Below are 7257 nucleotides of genomic sequence, written 5' to 3'. Positions count from 1 at the left end.
CAAATTGTTTATTTTTCTATGAATACATTCCAAACAGCCTAATCCAAACGGATAATTCTTGCAGAACATCATACATTAGTACAGGCGCGGATCTAGGAATTTTTTTTGGGGGGGGCCAGAAAATTTAAAATGAATTAAAAAGTAATAAAAAGATAAAACAGATATGAACAATCAGTGGCGTAGCCAGGAATTTGGGAGGTTTTGACGGCCGGCGGGCGTAGACGGCGTATTCGCCAAAGGCAACACCCAGCGGTGGGGGGTCTGGGGGGCTTACCCCAGAAAATTTTGAAAAATTACTTTGAATTTGGTGCATTCTGAGAGCATTTTCAACAAAAATATGGGTATAAATATTCCTGTAAAATGGTGCTGTCCGGTGGCATAGCAAAAGGATAAGATCATGTTTTCTTCGGCATTTTTTCGGTAATAAAGCTAAGTCTCTATGTTTTCTTGTTGCTAATTCCTGGCTGAGATGTTTGAATGTTTGGTATTGGCAAAACTCGCTCTTTTAATGCAGTTTCTCTTAAAATTAGGCAAACTTTGTTTTAGAGACACAGAGACTGAAAGCATCATTCTCAATATCGTGACGTCACACGCGTGCCAAAGGAGGGTTGTAAGTCCGCTGTGGGACTAATATCAGCTGTTTAGAAGCATATCAAACCATTCAACAATTTCTCACAAAATTTCGGGGGGGGGGGGGGGGCGGGCCTCTTGGGCCCCCCCATAGATCCGCGCCTGCATTAGTAATCAGTAAGGATAGCATAGGCAGTAGGCACTCTCTTTGGAAGACCAGAGGGTATACTATTAGCTGCTCAAAAAAGCAGAGAGTATTCTGCGTATACCGCCGTATGCCCTCAAATACAGCACTGCGACCACGCTGCGACTGCGCTATCTTGGCAAGTTTTGCATTCATTGGCTCCATGACTGCTGAGGTGGAGTGCTCGTATCAGTCTCATCATTCTTTCGCAACAAAGTACAATAGTTTTGCTTTGTTTCAGCAAATATTGGTTGTTTTGCTAACTTGCTGAGAAGTAAACACAAATTGTTTGACGTCGAACCTGTACGTCTTTTTTTCAAATTTCATTATTATGACATCAAACAAGAATTATTAAAAGTTTGATTGCCTGGTAAACAGAGCTGTTTGTTGACCGGTTTAATTGCTGTTCTAATCATAAGTTTCGCGACAACGCTTATCAACTCAAATAACAAAAACAACACTGATTCAACCTCTATTAACAGTAAAAAGACGTTACCTGCAATGAGACAGGCGTATCGACTTATTTCTGTTGTGCTCAAACAACCAATAAAATCACCTAATTTGCCAACAAAGTTGAATAGCTCGGAATAGGCCACGCTCGGAATGTAAATAAAAGTTGATCTTTGAAGGCCTACCTTCTCCTGCTAGCGCGGTTTCCAGTGGTGTTGATATGGTGATGGTGATTACCTGCTGAGCAATCTTGAAAAGTTTTGCTAAAGCTAGCAATTGTTTCTTCACAAATTTGCTCTGTTTGGCATTGTGCTTCGCGTTGAACACTTTTTGCAGCGTAAATATCATCTTTTATAGTAAAGTGTCTACGTAGTGCAGAAGCCTTTTGATAGCAGGGTCTTCTGGAAACTAAATCGAGGTGTTCCATTTGTCATCGCCCTGGTCAGCCTATTGGTCACATTCGTTAGCCAAGTCAGTATTGGATTGGAACAAAATACTTTTTGCATTTTGACCTATGTTTTAACTGTTAACAATTAAAATAGAAAACAGGGAGTTAAGATGAAATCGCAAAATTTAAAAACCACAGTTATACAGATTTTCCAAAAAAAGTTTCTCTTTTTGTTGATGTCAGATGAAGCTTAGATTTTTATTCTTTTGCTTAACAAATTTCTATCGCCAATATTCAGTCGTTCTTTTTGTGTAAATGCCGTTTTGCTAAAGAGAATATCATGGCATTATCGTGTTCTGCCACCAGAATAATGTAATTGGTGCTCAAAACAACCGCAGACTTCAATTTCAAGTTGAGAATGACTAAGATATTTTATATCTCAAAAAATGTTTTTGAAGTCATTCACTCTCAATGGAGGTTAAAACGAATTTCTTTTAAACGAAGATTATTTTTAGCTGCGACGCTAGAGTGAAAATGCAATCTTTGAAGATTTCTTCATTTCATTCTCTCTGAGGAACGTATCTGAATTTCAAACTAGTGTCACCAAATGTGGACGACATAATTTCGCAGCAAACTAAGAAATTTCAACAGCTTTTGATATCAAGCTTATACCTTTATGCTCTGTTGGATTTTATAACGCACAACTAGCAAGTCTTTTTCAGCTTTGCAGCTTGTGTTTTTTGTCATTTACACATAATAACACGAAAGCTACACCATGACATGCCTCAGCGTTCTAACCTTGTACGCACAAATCTTCCAAAAAAAATTGATAGCCTACGGGTAAAACGAACTAGCAGTGCCTTAGATAATAGATATGCAACTTGTGTTGAAACTGAACCCCTTTTCTGCTGAGTTGTTACCCTACAGTAGTCAATAAGCGACATGTGGTTAGCTGGTTACTGTTGCTGTATATTTGTGATGGAAATTCGTCAAGCAAAAGCGTAAAAATCTAATCTTTAATCATCATTAACAAAAAGCAAGTCTTTTTGGAAAGTATTTTACAATCTGCATATCATTAAACTGCGGCTTTTAATTTTTGTGATCAAACATTGATTTCTTCTTTTCTGTTTTCAACATAACAGAAAGCCTTTGTTTGAAAGCCAAGTTGTTCTAAAAATCAAGCACCTAACAATGAATCATCAAGCTGTTTGTAATTTAAGGTGTGTTATTTGCCAAACTTTCAGTCTTTAAGTGTTTACAAATTTACACATTCAAAACCAAAATTTACGTTATTGGAATTGCATTATGTTGAAAAAGTAGCATACAGATATCGATATTGTTTCCTTGCAGTATCGGAAATAATTTTCAAAGATTTTGCTTTGTTTGATAAGAACCGTCTTAAAACTGTCATTCGGTGGGTAGGCTCGTTGAATATCGGAACGCTGCAGTTGGCTACCAATGTTTAGGCTACTTGTGAAAACTTTGAAGTTGTCAACTGATCGTTTATGGACGCTATTGACAATATCTTTACATTTTCTGAAATTAGTTGGAAAGTAGTCTGTTGATCTATTCAATTGGATGTTACCCTTTGCATCTGCAACACACGAACTGGTGTGCGTATTGTCACGTGACCTTCAAGTTGTCCTTGTTGCGCAATCTATGTTACCTTTCGTTCTGTCAGTTCAGTTGCTCTTGGTCTCGCCAGGTGAACGTTGTATTAGCCCGCATCAAACCCAATAAATCCCTGATTGTGTCTTTCATTAAATAGAGACGACAGCAATCAACATGGTGGCAGCGGTGGGATTTGAACCCACGCCATCGAAATGACTGGTGACTGGTGAAATGACTATAAACACAATTTTGAAGTGTTTAGAAATTGCCTTGCTATGATTCTAGTGATCTGAGCTTGTGGTGAAACATTTAAACTTTAAGGAACTATATATTTTTGCTTGTTTTATCTAGCCTACTTATTTCGTTGAGCATTTCTAAAAACACTAATAAGCCTTGCTAGGTAACTTAACATTTTAGTGTCAATATTTTTGCTTTCGCATGACATTGCACTTCCAATTTTTTTCTGCTGATAGAATTAGAAGAACTTGTAAAACTGCGCAAATATTTGGCAAGATTGCAAAGTAATGTTTACGCTGATCATAAAGGAGAGAAAGAAATAATTAAATTCAGAGACATGTAGGCTACCTGCTGCCAGCTTTCTAGCACAAAAGACTTCAGGCCTCGAAATTCACGGCGGACACCGCGGACATGTCCGCCGTCACAGCATGTAATGTCCGCGGCAAGTAACATCTAGATCGGTCATATTTGTCCGCCGAGAAATAACACAAGATCTAGCGATACAAATCGTCATTGCATAGCACGAACAATTGTTCCGAGAATATAATTTCCTGCGCATTCTAGCGCGCATCTAGAAAATGTGAATACTGTATCCCTTAGCTTTCATTCAAGGAGGAAAACTTTCGATATTTACGTTGCTTCAACGATTGATGACATTGAATCAGCGTAACAAATGTGAATTCTTCGCTAAGAATCGATGGGAGTAAGGGCGCTTCTACACGAATCAGCGCAACTTAGTTCAAGTTTTACGTCACAATGTCTGACTTTGATCTCCGAGTAATATTGATAAGGCAAGGTTGGTTACAAAATTAGATTATACGAGTAGGCTATTACAGCAAGATGCAGCAAAACTTGTTAAGTTTTGGTATTACAGTAAGAAAGAAAAGGCCCAGGGAAAATTCACTTTCGCTCACATGACACGCAAAAATAAACTTAAAGAAAAGAGCCTGTGAAACTTTGCACAGCAGAAAATAGTAGCGTTAGTATAGAAGCTTTCCGACTCGTGCCCAGAGCATTGTGACGCAAGAAGCCACACGACCTCGTTCGGTAGAAGTTAATCAGTCATGCAACGTATTGAGTAGTTACACGGCGCTTTGACTCTTCAAGCGCACGCAGTTCGTCTGATGAAAGCCTTTCAGAGTGACTTTGCTGAAATTTTTAAAAGCCTTCAAAACCATAGCTATAGTTCTCAAATGGCGAAGAATTATCAAGATAAAGTGATTAAGCATGACGATCGACGCTAAAACTGGGGTGTCCGCCGTGAGACTTAATTTGTCCGCCGAGATAGCTGCTCAGACCGGACACGTTTGTCCGCCATCAACAAAAACGAATTTCGAGGCCTGGACTTGCAAGGTCAAAGTAACTTGAAGGTGCAATCTCTGGATTTCTCGATCTTGATTCTGGAAATGGTGCTTTGATTTGTATCAAAGTCTACTTTTGTCGAATTGTTGTTAACAATTTATAAAGCAGTTTAGGAGACCAGTAATCGACAGATTTTGTTACAATTCCTTTCAACAATGACTTTACGACTTCGCAATTGACTTCACGACTTCGCAACTGAGTTATTTTGGCTTCAAAAACAGCCATAACCATAAAATCAGCTTGTTCAAACTCGTTCAAACTTGAAAGATTACATCGCATTGTTTGGGATTGACACCGCTCTGCACGGTGTAGATGCAATATTGCATTAGCAACAACATAAATAACACTAATCTTCTTGATTACTTAAAAACTTTGTTAGACTGATGTAAATGCGCTCAATAGAATTCGCTTATGCGCAAACTTAGCGATAACATAAAACAGCAGTGTTTGCCGTTTGGTAAAATTTAACATCTATTATATTTAATGTTTGCTCGTTTTTATGCAAGTGTAAATATAATCGGCATTGAATTTTACCACTTGAACTAATTTGCGTTCAAAGAATTTTTGATTGTGGAGCTGGCTAGGCTTATTGTATTTGCTTTTAAAACAGAAAACACCAACAGTAATTAGCCTAAATGCCAAACTTTCAAATTATTTGCTATCTCTAATAAAATATTAGAATGTTTTAAAGTTACTGTAAGTAACTGACTGAATAATGAAAAAGTGGCGTCAAACGATATACAGAAGTTTAATTTAATACTTTTGTTTTATTTTTCTTGAACATTTTGAAAAATTACATGACAAAGTTTTTAAAATTATGTTTTGGTCATCTTGAAAAAATTTTTGTTGATTGTGCCTTACAATTTTCTGAATCAGCCTTTAAGTCTAAACTTTGGTCTTCCGCTCCAAAGAAATTGTTGGTTTCAAAATTTGTGGTATCATATTGAATTTACATAATGTGGCTATTCCATAAATATTGCTATTGGTGCATGCTGCCAGGGTATATCCACTGATCTTTGACTTCGATACTTTGGTGGTGTGGGTTTCTTGCAGGAATAATGCAGTCACGTTATGCTTTTGTGTGAGATGTTCCAACATGTCGCATTTGGCTTTGGTAAGGCCTTCAACGTTTAGCTGAAAGATTGTTACTCCGACTGGAGGATGAATTTCCGAGGGTTTATCCTTTTACCACCCCAGGTGCCCTGTGAGTTGCGGTCTCTGATTGTTGCCATTCGCTTCATTAATATGAATTACCAGGACTCACCACGAGGAGGTTGGCAACGACGTCATTTTACCACCGGCGCTGCAGAAGTAGAAACGTCAAACTGTCGATAATAGTTTGTGTGCAACGTACATTGTGAAAATTTATACCTTTCTTGTACTGCAAATAAGTAGGCTACTCAAAATTTGAAAAGTGATATTTCAAGAGAGGTTATGATTGGTATGCAATGCCTAACAATAAAAGTGTAGGCCTAATCTATATTTGCAATTATAGCGAGTATTTTACAGCACAGGTGAACATGTTGATGTTTGGTAATTGCAAGTCTACAACAATACAGAAACCGGCTCAACTGTTCGTTTGCGGTTTTCATCGGCTTGGTGTGCTTGCTGGGTGTGACGCACGTGTGCTCTCAAGCGTGAAACAGGTAGTTTGTATCCGCGAAGCAAGCTATTCTAAAAGGAAGCAGTCGAGTTACTGAAAAGAAGCGGATTTGACCAATGTGGGAAATGAGAGGACAGTAGCGTAGCCAAGAATTTTGAAAGGGGGGGTTTTGACCACCCAACGGCGGGGGGTGTGGGGGGCCTCCCCCAGAAAATTTTGAAAAATTACTTTGAATTTGGTGCATTCTGAGAGCATTTTCAACAAAAATGTGGGTACGAATATTCCTGTAAAATGGTGCTGTCCGGTAGCATAGCAAAAGGATAAGATCATGTTTTCTTCGGCATTTTTTGGAAAAAAAAGCTAAGTCTCTGTGTTTTCTTGTTGCTAATTCCTGGCTGAGATGTTTGAATGTTTGGTATTGGCAAAACTCGCTCTTTTAATGCAATTTTGTTTAAAATTAGGCAATTTTTTTTTAGACTGAAAGCATCATTCTCAATATCGTGACGTCACACGCGTGCCAAAGGGGGGGGGTTGTAACCCCCAACCCCCCCCCCCCCCCCCCCCTTTGGCTACGCCACTGTGAGAGGAAGATTAGCTCTATGTTACAAGAAAGTTAACGCAAAATGACGTTGAATTGTCTCATTTGAACAGTAAAAGTATGCAGGTTTTAATGTTTTAAACAGCATACTCTCCAAACAAGACATGAACAGACTTGACATTTTCTGCTTATGACGTAACACTCTCAGGCATCACGAACACTAACAAAATAATAATTTTTGAAAGAGTTTAAAGAATCCAAAAAATTGTTGTATGCAAACTGGTGGTCTCAGATTTGTCAAAAGAACACTACTT

Source organism: Aplidium turbinatum, chromosome 2, assembly GCF_918807975.1.
Source record: "Aplidium turbinatum chromosome 2, kaAplTurb1.1, whole genome shotgun sequence".
In the NCBI taxonomy this organism is placed as follows: Eukaryota; Metazoa; Chordata; class Ascidiacea; order Aplousobranchia; family Polyclinidae; genus Aplidium; species Aplidium turbinatum.
This window is presented reverse-complemented; position numbering follows the sequence as displayed.